Raw genomic sequence first — 15,094 nt, 5'->3', positions numbered from 1 at the left:
CCTGCAAGGAGTCCTAGAATAAAACAGAATGAGCTGAGGACGGATTCTCAGGCTGACCACTTCGCCAGTGACCTTGTTTTGGAAAATGACCTCATCTTCCATCTCCTTTTGACGGCAGCTAATAGGACATCAGAGCAGTGTTTGGAGAAGTGGATGATTGCCTAGTCAAGAGAGAAGGTGGATTCACAGAATGAGGTGACAAAACCAACATTTGTGAAGCACATGCTCTTTATCACAAACCCAGTTTGTGTTAAGACCAAAGCAATGCTGCCTTCAGGTTCTGTTCTCCCCACTTCACCAATGAGTGAGAAAGACTGGAATCCCACAGGTGGGAAATGGGAGAGGGGTGATCTGAACAAGGTTTGAAGGAGAACAATGCCCGTGTCCTTTCCACTATTACACCATACTTTGCACAAGCCCTTGGTAAATGTCTCTTGTTGGATGCCTTCCCGCAACAGGGGGTCTTGTGCAAGATACCGGAGCTCATGGGATTAAGGAAAGCTGCCGAGCTAATTAGTTCAAGACTGAAACCAGACCTTGTGTAAGCCCTGGAGTCAAGCCAATGCAACTATTAGGGGGAAAGAAGGGGAACAGCTTTTATAGAGTGGCGGCTGTGGGCCAGAGGTATTACACATTTATCCCCACTCCTCACAAAAATTCTGCATGGTTGGGATTGTTATCTCCATATTATAGCTGAAGAACCTGAATCTTGGAGAAGTGAGTCATTACCCAGGGTTTCCACAGCTAGTAAACTGCAGAGCTGGGATTCAAACCTAGGCCTGCTATGCTTTTCCACTCCACCACACTATCCCACCTTTGGCCTCAATAACAGTGATCTCTATTTACCATGGGTGGGGGGCGGGAGTGCAGGAAGTGTTTCTAAAGATAGGAGGAGGCTATGAGTCCCTGGAAGCTGAGACCGGAGTCTCACTAGCACCTCACCACCCAGGTGCAACTGGTGAGGCTGGCCCTTCCCCCAAACAGCCTTCGTCTTATGCCTAGGAGAGTCCTTTTCCATATACATCCTCATGGATCAGAACTTTTCAGCTCATGGGAACCACTGCACTAGAGAAAGCATACAAACTGGAGGCCGAGGGCTGCCCCTGACTTGCTAGGTCACTTCAGTAAATAGGTCATCTCTCTGAGCAACTGCAAAAAAAGGGAATGGGCTGGTAAAATCTACCTGAAGCCCAGAAATGTTACCTGGTTAAAAGATTCTGCATTAACCCAATTTCCAATGAGGCCGGGGGGAGGGTGTTATCCCCCACACACCACCAAAAGTTCTCAGGCACCAGCTGGATGTCTTACACTTTAACTCAGTTCTAACACTACCCTGATATAGCATCAGATTCCACGAGTTAGGGGTTCAGTCTTTAAAGACTGTCAACCCCCCCCCCACAAACACATTTCAGAAGCTACTTTTTTTTTTAAGATTTTTATTTATTTATCTGACAGAGAGAGACACAGTGAGAGAGGGAACACAAGCAGGGGGAGTGGGAGAGGGAGAAGCAGGAGGAGAAGCAGGCTTCCCGCAGAGCAGGGAGTCCGACGCGGGGCTCAGTCCCAGGACCCTGGGATCATGACCTGAGCCGAAGGCAGACGCTTAACGATTGAGCCACCCAGGCGCCCCCAGAAGCTACTCTTAAGTCCAGGTTGTTAGCAACAGGCTGCAGACTGCAGGTTCTAAAGGCTCCCTCCTTGGGTTCAATAAATGTGCTAGAGTGTCTCACAGAACTCAGAAATACCTCTTACTTACTACATTACCGGTTTACTATGTAAGAATGTAACTCAGGAACAACCAGATGAAAGAGACGTTGAAGGCAAGGTGTGGAGAAAGGACAGAATTCCCATGCTCCCTCCAAGCGCGCGGCTCTCTCCAAACCTCCATGCATTGATCAACCCAGAAGCTCTCCAAACCCAGGCCTTTTGGGTATTTTACGGTGGCCTCATTACATAGGTGTGATTGATTAAGTCATTGGTTGGTGACTGAACTCAATCTCCAGCCCCTCTCCCCTTCCTGGAGGGTCAGGTGATATGTCTGAAAGTTCCAACCTTCTAATCACTTGGTTGGTTCCACTGGCAACCAGCCCCCATCCTTCTGCTTTCCAAAAGTCACCTCATTAACATAACAAAATACACCTTTATGGCCCTCATCACAGAGGATTTCAAAGGTTTTAGGAGCTCTGTGCTACGAACAAGAAGGAAGACTAAATATTATAAACCACAGTATCACACCTGGCAAGAATTTACCACGAGAAATAAATTATATGAATACACTTTGTAAAAACTGCAAGCACCATGAAGATATGGATTAATCCTAGAAACAGTATCTAATCTGTATCAATTTCCTAGTGCTACCACAACAAAGCACCACAAACTGGCTTAAAACAGAGAAATCTATTCTCTCCACAGTTCAAGAGGCCAATAGTGTGAAATAAAAGTGTCCGCAAAACTGATTCCTACTGGAGGCTGAGAGAAACTCCCTGCCTCTCCCCTAACTTTTGCTGCTTGCCCACAGCCTTTGGCATTCCTTGGCTTGTAGACATATCCCTCTAATCTCTGCCTACCTCCTCTTCTTCCCTGTGTGTCTGTGTTCCCTTTTCTGTCTCTTATTGAAAGACCCCTCCATTTGGACCTCAAACTTTCTAATTAAGTTCTTTCCAGCTTATTTCTTAAGTCAGGCAAAAGACCCTGCAGGCAAAGCATATTGTGACAGGAACTAGGAACCGAAACTACCCCATCGTGCAATAAGGACTGCCCTGAGCCAGCAAGATCCTGCCAGTGATTGACCCCACGATAATGATTGACCTGCCCTTTACTGCCCACCTGCATGTACCCACTGACCTTTGTCCCACATTCTCCTTATATGAACCTAGAAACACTTCAGCACTTCGGAGACAGTCTTTGAGCTGTTAATTCACTGTCTTCCGGTTGGGCATCACTAAAATAAATTCTTGTTTGGCTACCCCTCATCATCTCTCTCCTTTTGATTTTGTTAGTGGCAAGTGGCTGAGCCTGGTCTATTTGGGACCCCTGGAGCCAGGTGTTTTTGCACCCCTGTGCTCCAACTACATTATAAGGGCACTCTCCTTTGGATTTAGGGCCCATCCTAATCCAGTAGCATCTCATCTCAATCCGTGCCTTAGTTAACATCTGCGAAGACTCCAAATCCAAATAAAGTCACATTCTGAGGTTCTGGGTGGACATGAACTTTGGAGGAGACACTATTCAACCCACTACACAATCTAATTTCTTCACTTAGAGCTGAGAAAGCTACTAAAGTTTTATCCCAAGGCCATACAGCTTGACATGTACAGCCAATGTTGGAGGGAGGAGAAGCATGGACACTGGGATTTTCATCAGTGCACAGGCCTTCATAGGTCAAGGTAAATAACCCCATCCTTAATGAAGACAACCAGAGGGAGTCTGCTCAAAACATGTTCTATAATTTCAACCCCTATTCCTCCCTCCCAGGAAAGACAGGGAGGCATCTCACTCCACAGAAAAACCACTGAAGCCAGAGAAACCGCAGAGCCAGCAATGGGTCACGAGCCCACTCCTTTACCAGACACAGAGAAGCTGCCACCTCTAATTTCCTCCCCCTACAATTTCCTCCACTTCAGAGTTTAAAAACTCTGCCATAATATTAGAGAAGTGGCGGTCCTGGGCCACAAGTCTATGATGTGCTTCTCCACAGCATCCCCAGTTCTTAGGGCCAGGTGTGGCCACTGGGGATGGAAGGGGCAACTTGACCCTTTTCGCTGTTTCCCCCTGGTTTTCTGTCTGATGATAAACAACAGCTTTGTGAAACTCTAGCTGCACCACTCTCAGTAGGGCTGCATTTTTTCCAAAACCCAACTTTTCCTTCAAGGGCACAGAGCATCTCAAGTCAGGAGCCAGGGCAAGCCTGTCTCACCCGTGGCATGGCTCAGAAGCCGCAGCCACGGTACTTAAACCCCAGTGCCCCAAGATAATTGGCCTCTGAACCAAATTCAGCGGCCAGGACCTGATCAGAAATTGTTGGCATTTTTTTTTCCTAACCCAATTTAATTCTCCCCCATCCCCACCCCCCACCCTCTGACCTTTGCTTTCTCTGGCCTAAGTCCTGGAAAATGGAGTTTGGAAATGCCTGGGGGACTTCTTGGGTGGGCCCCAAAGCTTCAGGGAGGAGATAGGACTGAAAGGTACAAGATGGATGAGGAAAGAAGCCAGACACAAAAGGTCACAAATTGTGCAATTACATTTGTATGGAATGTGCAGAATAGGTAAATCCACAGAGAAAGGAAGCAGATTGGTGGTGGCCAGGATCTTTTGGGAGTGACTAAGTTGGGGAGCCCCTTTGGAGAATGATGAAAATGTTTTGGAACCGGAGAGAGGTGATAGTTGTACAACAGTGTGAAAAAGGACACTGAGTTGTTTACTTCCAAGTGGTTACTTCTCTGTTCTGTGAATTTCACCTCAATTTTTAAAAACATTCAGGGATGCCTCGGTGGCTCAGTCAGTTACACATCAGACTTTTGGGTTTCGGCTCAGGTCATGATCTCAGGGTCATGAGATCGAGCCCCGTGTTGGGCTCCGCGGCGGTCTGCTTGTCTTTCTCCCTTTGCTTGTCTTCTCCCTCCTACCCCCCCCCCCACGTTCTCTTTTTCTCTCTCTCTCTTAAATAAATAAATAACAAAAACATTCAAAATGGAAGGGAACAAGGGTGGGAGGAGGATGAGGAAGGAAGCCCTGCAGCTGAGAACAGCCAGCCTCCAGAACAGCCCAGACCAAGTGTAAGCTAACCCCTCCCCTTCCAGTGCAGAGCGGCTGGCTGAGTGCCTGCAGCCAGCAACTTCAGCTGAGAAACTGAGCCAGCTGGTCCACCCCCTAAAGCTACAAAGTTCTGTGTCTTCAGTGCATCAACTCAATCATGGGCTCTGAGAGAGAGGCGAGGCCGTATTTCAGGAGCTTAAAATGAAATAAAGTGGAATGACGTACAGTGGGGAAAAGAAGTTTAAGTTAGGACTCTGCTTACCTACTCAAAGTGCTTAAAATGTACACTGCGTTTTCTAAACCGAATTCCTGTTTTGAGCCCCCATCCTGTAGCACCAGGCAAAATCTTTAACCTCAGTTCAGCATCTGCCACTCCGTTTCTCAGGGATCTCATCTGAGTTCTAGGTATCTTAAGGTAACCTCTGAAGGTATCTGTCCCTTGCTGCTTCCATGTATTCCTGGGAGCTGCCAAAATGTGCCCAGTGCCCATACTCTGGACCTCTGGACATCTGTCTACTTTTGCCCTATCAATCTGGCAGGTCTTCTCTAAGTTTGCAGGTTCTCTATGCCACTTCGCTCGTCTCCAAGAATGTCTGGGAACACCTGGTGCCCCTATGCCATGCTGGGGCCATGCCATGATAAGAAATGAGGTGGAGGGGCACCTGGGTAGCTCAACTGGTTGGTTAAGCATCTGCCTTTGGCTTAGGTCATGATCCCAGTGTTGTGGTTTTGGAATATAAGTGAGGTTCAGTGGGGTGGAGCCTGGAGCCGACGACCAAAAAGAATTCTTGAGACGTCTTTGGTGCAAACTGGTGGTTTATTAAAGCACGGGGATCTGACACCTGGGCAGAAAGAGCAACTGCACCGGGGTTATGAGGGATGATTGATTATATTCTATGGGGTTGGGGGAGGTAAGGATAAAGGGAGGTCTCCAAAGAACTTTCATATGCTAAAGAAGACTCACAGGACACCAGAGGCCTTGCCATTGTCAAGTTAAAGTTGTTTACCCCTCTAGTAAGGCATTAACATAAAGATAGATGGGAACTTCCTGGAGGAACATTACACTCTGCCCACTTCAAGTATCTGTTGATGGGCTGCAGGTTATAAAGACATTTAATTGTATTTACATTCCCTTCTGGAAGCTATTGCTAAGGCTTTTGTAAGTAAACTGAGGGAGGCTCAGGTCTTGCAGGATTGTGGTCTCTACACATTAACTATTTGTTTTTCCTTTAGGGCAGCCAGGAGTGCTTGAGGAATGTCACATATATCCCATGGGGGCGGGGGGGAAGGTTGCAGGGGTCAGCTTCTGCTTTGTCCTCAGCTTGCCTTCTGTTCCCTCATCACCGGGGTCCTGGGATCAAGCCCCGCATCAGGCTCCTTGCTCAGCGGGAGCCTGCTTCTCCCTCTGCCTGCCGCTCCCCCTGCTTGTACTCTGTCAAATAAATAAATAAAATCTTAAAAAAGAAGAAGAAGAAGAAATGAGGTGGAGCTAAGTGTTCACCCACTTGCTTGCTACTCTGAGACACACAGAAAAGTCATTTAATTGCTCCCCCACTGCACAGGGCTTTGGGAACTCTTCAAGGCTGACTCAGTCATGGTATCCAGCAGCTCTTTCTACTCCTTTCACGCCATGTTATGGCATATGTAATATCCGTAGGGATACACCCCATTCCTACATCTGCTTGCAAAAGTGGACACAGGTCTCCCCTACTCTGGAATTCCCCAAACCTATATGCAGTCTCTGAGGTGGGATTCAAATCCAACCTGACTTTAAAACATAGATACTTCCTCCTGTACATTACTTTGTTACATTTAATTGGGTGCCTTAGAAAGACATCAATCTTTTGACTACAGTTGAGATGAGGGGACTTTCAGGTGGAAAAGTGAAATGGAACCTCCAACAGAAGAGCCTCAAGAGCACTGTAAATGGGGTGCAGAAACAGAAGTGTGTCAATGTGTTAGAGGATTTTTTCTGTCTGTACCCATGGTTCTTGGTCATGCTGCTTCGAAGAATGAAGAGGTAGACCAGACAGAGTGGTGGGTAGCAAAGCACGGTTTATTGAAAAATAGCAAAGTGATAGTACAAAGCTCGTGAGGAGGGAGGGGACATGAGAGGGTTGCCAAAGGAGTTCCTAAGTTTAGGGGTGTTTATGGGCTTGTTAGTGGGTCATTTTAATCTGATTAACCCTCCATGAGCCTGTCATCCAATCAGGTTTTTGTCACTTATCTATCACGTGGGAAAGGGTGGCGGGCTCCTTTCAGGGTGGTGTAAAATCCTTTTAAGGGGAGTTGGTGGGGGCTGCCGCGCTGGTCCCTGCCTGCCTGCCTTCCAATTACCCTTCATCAAATGTGCCCCCGCGTTTGCACCCACCATCCCCCATGTTCACTTCTTCAAGGTTCTCTGTTCCCTCATGGAGGAACCCTCATGGAGGAGGTAACCTGAAAAAAGACACAGGAGTTTATAGAAAATTAGTATCTAAAAAATTCCAGGCAATGGACGAACCTTGAAGACATTATGCCAAGTGAAAGAAGCCAAACACAGTCACATATTGTGTGATTCCATTTACATGAAATGTCCAGAATACATGAATCATAGAAACAAAGTAGATTAGTGGTTGGCAGGGGCTGAGAGGAAGGGGGGAATGTGGACTATTAAACAGGTATGGGGTTTCTTTCTGGGGTGATAAAAATGTTCTGGAATTAGTGATGAAGGATGCGTAACATCATAAATGTACTAGAAGTCACTGAATTATACACTTTAAAATGGTTGAAATGGGGACTTTCTATTATATGAATTTTAACCTCAGTAAAGGAATCTTTCCGGACATGCTTGGGTTTGGGAATTAAGACTACTTTATGTCTGGTTGGAGTGCCCAGAAAAGAGACCTGTACTGGAACAGGGTTTGGGGGGAAGTGTCATCTCCTAGCCTTTGCCCTTGATATGCACTTCAGTCAGCTTCTTGTTTAACTCTACCTCTGTCCCTTTAAAATTCTGGATGGATCTGGTTCAGACCCTCCAGCTCTTGATAAGCCCCACCTGGAACACATAAAAAAAAAGAATGCTAAGGGGTGGGACTGTGCTTATTTCCAAACAACTGTGAATGTCTTTGGTTAGAGGCATAGACTTCTAGTCCAAAAAGCCCCAGTAGACGTCACCCACCTACTGTCTGGAAAAGAGATCTAGCCTTGTCCCTCTCCTTTAAGCCCTCTGTGAAAGAACACATCGTTCTCTTAACAGTAGTGACCACCTTTGGTTATGATAATATACCAGATTTGGTGCTAAGCACTTCATTTAATCCTCACTCCCCCAAAAAACTATGAAAACAATATTACCATTCCCATTCTGCAGATAAGGATATACAGACCCAATTGGTAGAGCATCTTGTGTTAAGTTCATACAGCTGATAGGTGGCAGGGTTATTTGTCGCCACAGTCTATGCTCTTAACCCTTGTACACACTGCCACTTTCCAGTTAGCCCTGTTGAGTGTCCCCTCTGGGCTTGGTGTCACTGCTTCTCTGACTTCTTAGTTCTCCCATATTCACTGGTGTTGAGATTGTAGGGAGAAAAGTGAGGAGGAGATTCTGGTTCTGGTATTAGCAGAATAGCCTGTATCAAACTAACCCTCCCACATAACAATTATATACTCTGTATAAAAAAACAATTACCTTAAGGCACTGGACAGCAACCAAAGCAGGCAGAAAATAAGGGGATCCAACCCTTTCAGAGAAATGAAGCACATTGGGTAAGATCTTCCCCTAAAGGCACATCCCTTTAATTTACACTGTGTGTGGGGCTGGAGTGACTGGAAATTGAGGAATGAAATCCAGCAAATGATAGAAGCACAAAAGAGGCTTCCTTTTAAAATCTGTGTGCCAATTCTCCTCAATACTTGGCTGACTGCTCATAGTTCATACACAGGGTAAGACTCTAAATTACCCAGAGGAAAGCAAACGCAGGGAGATTAAAAAGCTGAGCAATCAAGTTCTACCGCGTTAGAGAAGCTTGGTAAACACGGTGACCTTTCCACTGGCGCTCTTTCAGAACCATGCATTAGGAGTAAGGACCACATCCTAGGACTAAGGTCTACACCCCAGGACTAGGATAGAACTGGAAGAGACAACTCTAATAAAGGCTGAAACTACACTTCCACGGGATAAAGGTGATCTGTCAGCAAGTGAACCAGCCAATGGGACAAAACCCAATACTTTTCAGAGAAAGATAACAGAATCAAGAGACTCTGGAGTATATTACATACAATAAGCACACAATAAAAATTACCTGGCATATAAAGAACCCAGAAGGTGAATCAGATATTGGAATTAGCAGACAAGGATCTTGAAATTAAACATAATAGACATGTTTAAAATATTTTTTAGGAAAAGATGAATGTAATAGCTAGAGAGCTGGTGAATTTCAAGATAGGTGAGAAAATTCTAAAAAGTAAGCCAAATGTCAACTCAAAAACCAAAAGTACAATATTTGAAATAAAAAAAATTCCCTAGCTAAGATAACAGCATACTGCATACTCTAAAAATAGAAGTGAAGGTAAAGATACGTCAGCAGAAATTACCCAAACAGAACCACAGAGGAAGAAATACTTTTCAAACATGAACAAAGCCTGAATGGGAAACATTAGGTAATCTGACACTTCTGTCATAGGAATCCCAGAAGAAAAGGAAGGAGAAAACTAGGCAGAAAGCAAATATATGAAGAAATAATGGCTGAAAATTTTGCAAATTCAATAGGAAAAATTGCAATCTACAGATTTAAGAAATTCAGAAAACCCCAAACGTGACAAATACACACACACACACCCACACAAAACCATGCCTAAGCACATCATAATCAAGTTACTAGTGACTAAAGACAAGGAGAAAATCTTTAATATATCCAGAAGGAAAAAAAAAAGACACATGACATAAACAGAAGAACAAATATAATTATAGATTACTACTTTTCAGAAACAATGGAGGCTAGAAGACAATGGTGTGACATCTTTAAAATGCTTAGAGAAAGGGGGAACAGTCCCTTCAGCTCCTAGAGCTGTTGTGAAAACGAAATGAAATTGTAACCACAATGCCTAGCAGATAATGAGCTATAGGCCACAGGGTAGACAGGGAATGGAAAAGGTATAGACAATGGGGTCCAGGCCTCTCAAAGCCCTTTCCAACTAGCTAGGCAACCAAGCTCTATGGCCAAGGATACTGATACACTGAGGAACCCAGACTGTGGTCACGAGCACTTCTATGATACCAGGTGAATGGGACCACACCTGAGCTACCTGGACGCAGAGTACAGGAAAGGTAGCTCCCTGGATTAATCCTAGGGGCTGTTACTGAAAGAGGGGATGATGGAAGTGGGAAGGTAAAGAACAAATGTTCACCCTAGATGCTAAAGGTGGGTCACAGTTTTCCCTCAAGGACCTTGTACATAAGGAAACAATTTGGTATAGGAGACAGAATACAAGACACTAAGCATGATGATAGAGGCATGCATGGGTTATAAAGGGGCAAAAAGGGAGAGGAGAAAGGGGTGATCAGGGAAGACTTCTTGGAAAAGCTATTCATTTGAAATGAATATTCAGGGAAAAGTAGAAGTCCACAAACAAAAGAGAGGAAAAAGATTTTTCAGGCAAGCCAAGAGAAGACACTGGGAGAGCGGGTGGGAGCTGAGATAGTAGAGATAGAAGCATGTCATGCCCTGCTTTGTGAGCCATGCTAAAGAATTTGACTTTCTCTTCTAACGAGTAGCTTTTGTTGTGTGTGGGTTTTTGTTTTGTTTTTTTTAAGCAAGACCCACAATAATAAAATCATTTTACGTGACAACCTAGACCATAGGTATATACACACATACATCATACATGTATGTGAACATATGCACATATAAATCTTAAACGTAACTACTCTGGAAAACTGGTAGTTTTAATAGTTATCATACATCTACCCCGTGACCCAGAGATTTTACTCCTATTAGTATGGCCAAAAGAAATTAGTAGAGATGAAAAGACATGTGTAAGAATATTCACAGGAGCTTTGTTCATAATAGCCAAAAAGTGGAAACAACTCAAATGTCCATCAACAGAAGTGGTTAAGGAAATTGTGGTGCAGTCACACAATAGAATACAATAATGAAAACGGACTAACTACAGCTACATGAAACGTCACAAATGTTGAGTTAAAGAAGCCAATACCCAAAACCCTATTTAGGTTCAAGAACAAGCCAAAAAACCCCACCCCTAATTGATGATTAGAGCAATCAGAATAGTAATTATCTTGCAGGCAGAGTGGGACAGTTTTGACTGGCAAGGGGCATGAGCGAGCCTTCTGGGGTACCAGATATGTTTCATGTCTTGGTCTAGGTGGTAGCTAAATGAGAGTGTGCACATATAAAAAACCCATCAGGCTGCACACTTAATACTTGTGCACTTTACTGAATATGTTATACCTGTTGGGAAATGTCATTAAAAAGATGTAACTGCCAGTTGACCTATCAGCATGACCTGGGCACTTGGAGGACTCCTCACCCCCTCCCCTGTCCTGGGAATGTGGGTTCCGCTTGCCTTTCCCACTCCCAGAGGCTGCTCCAGGGACAGAGCCTTGAGATGGTGATGTGGTGCTGAGAACACTGCATGGTAAATGTGACTGAGCCTAGTTACGTCCCCTTTGTAAGCTATAGGGAGTCTATTCTCCCTCTCCCTCTGCCTCTGCCCTAGATTTGAGGGATGGATTCGGGGGTCCATTCATCTTGCAGCTGCCCAAGACAAGCCTTGTATGTAAGTTCCCTTTGCTTATTAAAACTGCCACCTACCAACCTGGCGCACCCTGCCCTTCAAGTGGGGCGGGGGGGGGGGAGGGGGGCGGGACTCAGTTCAGATAATACTCAGGAAGCTCCCAACAGAGTTGTGAACCCACAACACCTCAATACAAAATTACATGCTTACATTTAAAATAATCTGAGGGACACCTGGGTGGCTCAGTTGGTTAAGCGACTGCCTTCGGCTCAGGTCACGATCCTGGAGTCCCGGGATCGAGTCCCACATCGGGCTCCCTGCTCAGCAGGGGGTCTGCTTCTCCCTCTGACCCTCCCCCGTCTCTCATGTGCGCTCTCTCACTCATTCTCTCTCTCTCAAATAAATAAAATCTTAATAAACAAATAAATAAATAAATAAAATAATCTGAAATAAATGTTTCACAAAACAATACTTACATGTGACTGAGGCTGACATTTAATCTATTCAGTTTTTTTAATGCTGATTGCACTTCACTAAATTGATTTCATAACCCACTAAAGGTCATATTCCATTATTTGAAAAGCACAGTTTTAAGCACTAGGGAGCCACTGAGGTTTCCAGAAGAGGAGGGATGCGAACGGGCTAGCATTTCAAAAAGCGCCCTCTGGGGCAGCATGGAAGATGGGCTCCAGGTGTGAGTCTGGAACTGGGAGGCCAGGTGAAGGCCCAATAGATCTGAGGATGGGTGCCAGAGGAGAGGGTCTTGAGCTGGGTCTTTCTTTCAGGTTGTGAGTTTTTGTCTGCACTCCTCACAGACCTCTCACCCTGCATCACACCTGGCCCTCAGTGCCTGCAGAACTGATGCCCCATTCTGCAGGCAGTGGCATCACCTGGGAGTGGCTGGCTCAGAGGAGCAGGCCCATTCTCCCCACCACCCACCATCACAGCAAGCACACAAGGGTGTGGGACAGAGGTTGCCCTTCCTCTTCCCAGCAAGCAGTGCTCACCCCACACGCACTATTAGGAGCCAGGTTCTAGGTAGCTGACAAGGAAAGAAAGCAGTTTGTGTGTCCTGTTTTTTTCCAGACATCGTGCAAGTCACTTTATGTGTGTTATCTCATTTCATTCCTATAACAACCCTTTAGAATAGATCTGATCATCTCCAAGGATGAAGAAAGTGAGGGTGGGAGGGGAAGTGACACACACACATACACAGGATCACGCAGCTGTTAAGTGATAAAGCCAGGCTTAGAATCCTGTAGGCTGACAGAAGGTGCAATCCTTTCTGAACCAAAGGCCTAATAATGTGAGTGGGTCCCATCTTGACTTGAGATGCTGGCGACAGAAGGGGAGCCTGAGTCATCACACATACCAGTGCCCCTGGGCTCTGTGAAAGTTTCCAGCGAGGGTGGAGAAACCTCCATGAAGCAGTCTGCTCTCTGCATGGTACTAGGATTTCACACTCCATGTCTCAAGTGTGGTCAACTATGACTTTTCCCAATCTTTAATCCTTGCTTCAGCTGGGCGGGCAGTTCTGCCAGCAGCTGATCTAACGGGCTTGTAACCCAGCACTGGGCAGCACTGGCAATGGCTCTGTTACCTCATCTCTCTGGCCGGGGATAACAGGCCAGAGAACTGGTGATGAACAGCAGGATGTCTGGAGGTTCGAGGAGAGTGGAGGTCAGGAAAGGCCATGTCCCTGGCTACCAGGCCCAGACTGGCCCAACAACGTGCCTCTATTTCTACATGAGTATCACAAGGTGTGGAGAAGCTGCTGAAATGCCTTGGCTCTGAGGCACATGTTTCCTTCTAGTCACCTCCAGAGAATTCTGGAGGCAGAAGAGGATTCTAGTCAGAAGTGTTGAGGCCACTGTAAGCTGGAGCTCTCTGAAGGAGAAACTCAGTATAATGAGTATCTCCTAACAACCCTTGTTGCTGTGCCCACAGAGAATAAACTTGCAGTTCACACACGGGCATGCATGCGTATGCATATACACATCCACGTACGCGCACACACACACACATCAACCAACTCCATCGCTACTGTCTCTGTCCTGGACAGTATCCTTTGGGTTTCTTTGCCAGCTGCCTTGGTGGAAGCCCATGCCACTCCCGTGGTAGCCTTGACTCCTTAGGCAGGCTCTAGCCAACTTCTTGCCTTCAGTTTTAGGAAGGAAGAGGTATCTTTTCCAGACGGCCCTCTGAGCTCCAGGCATACTTGTCACTGTCTTTCAGTGGTTCTCAGGGAGCCCCTGCCCTTCACTTCAGGTACATGTGGGCAAGGAGCCCTGCTCTAGGTCAATCTCTCTCCATCATCTACATGCCTCTTTATACTCCCAAAGCAGCAAAGCACCAGATTTTTTGATCCCCATTTAGCAAGTTCTGCATAGCTGGTCTAGCTCCTCCCTTTAAAAATTAGAGGTTATTAACACCTTTTGTTCTCAGCTTTATGGGTATTTATGAACAAGATAAGCATAATATTAGAAAATCAAGAATGCTGGGGCACCTGGGAGGCTTAGTCAGTTAAGTGTCTGACTCTTGGTTTTGGCTCAGGTTGTGATCTCATAGCTCCATGCTCAGCCTCTCTCCCTCTGCCCCTCCCCCCATTCGCTCAAGGGCGTGCACACACACACACTCTCTCTTTCTCTCAAATAAATAAATCTTTTTTAAAAAAATCAAGCATGTTGTACACCCCTCATCTACCTTTCTTTTTTGCACTTCTGCATTTAGTGGATGAATTCCAGACCCCCCAAACACGTGCATATCTGCACACATGCATCCAAACACACATGCATTTCCCATACACATACAATTACAAGTAGCTGAAAACTGAGTCTAGTGGTTGAGGCGGTATCTCCACAAATATCATCTGGGCCCAAAATACCTGTCATGTGTCAACCTGTGGAGACATTTGGCCTGTGTATAGGTGAAGTTTTGAGGCTAGGATATACTCAGCCCCCCTCCAGCTGCACTTTGATTTGATCATTTCAGTATGGGACTATGGAAGGCCATCTGACTCCCTCATTTCTAAGCAATCAGGGGAACTTCATAATAGTCCCCTAATACTTACAATAAAATCATTCCAAAAAGGAAGTGTCAGGCCATGATCCCTGTGCCTGGGTCCCCCCTGGGGTCATCACTAGATCTGATCCTGTGTCACTGAGTCCTGGCATCATCTGAGCAAATAACCAGGCAAAACTACATATTTTCAGTGAATGTCTTTCCCCTGCCATCAATTTATGGCTCTCAGTTCACAGCGCCCTTCATATACCACCTCACTTTAACCCAGTCTTGTGCAGAGCTCTGTGAGAAGAGAATATTACCCATCTCTGGGAAATATGAAGATGCCCATTTCAAGCCTACTGATGCTCTTAATAAGCCAACTAAATACATGGAAGAAACCCTGATTACTTTCCTCCCCTGCCCCATTCCCCCCCCATTGCAAACCTACCTACATTAATACCCACTGATACCACTCCTCCCTCCTGCAACACTGGGCAAGGATGCAAGGCCCACCTGGACTTGGGACCCCATTGCTCTACCTCCTCAGTGCAAGTGCCCTTCATGGCTTATCCCACCCTCCTCAAGTAGCTTCAATCTCTCTCTC

The sequence above is a fragment of the Mirounga leonina genome, unplaced genomic scaffold (assembly GCF_011800145.1).
Source record: "Mirounga leonina isolate KUSES-001 unplaced genomic scaffold, KU_Mleo_1.0 Mir_104, whole genome shotgun sequence".
NCBI lineage: Eukaryota > Metazoa > Chordata > Mammalia > Carnivora > Phocidae > Mirounga > Mirounga leonina.
The sequence above is the reverse complement of the archived record's forward strand: the minus strand, read 5'-3'. Positions refer to the sequence as shown.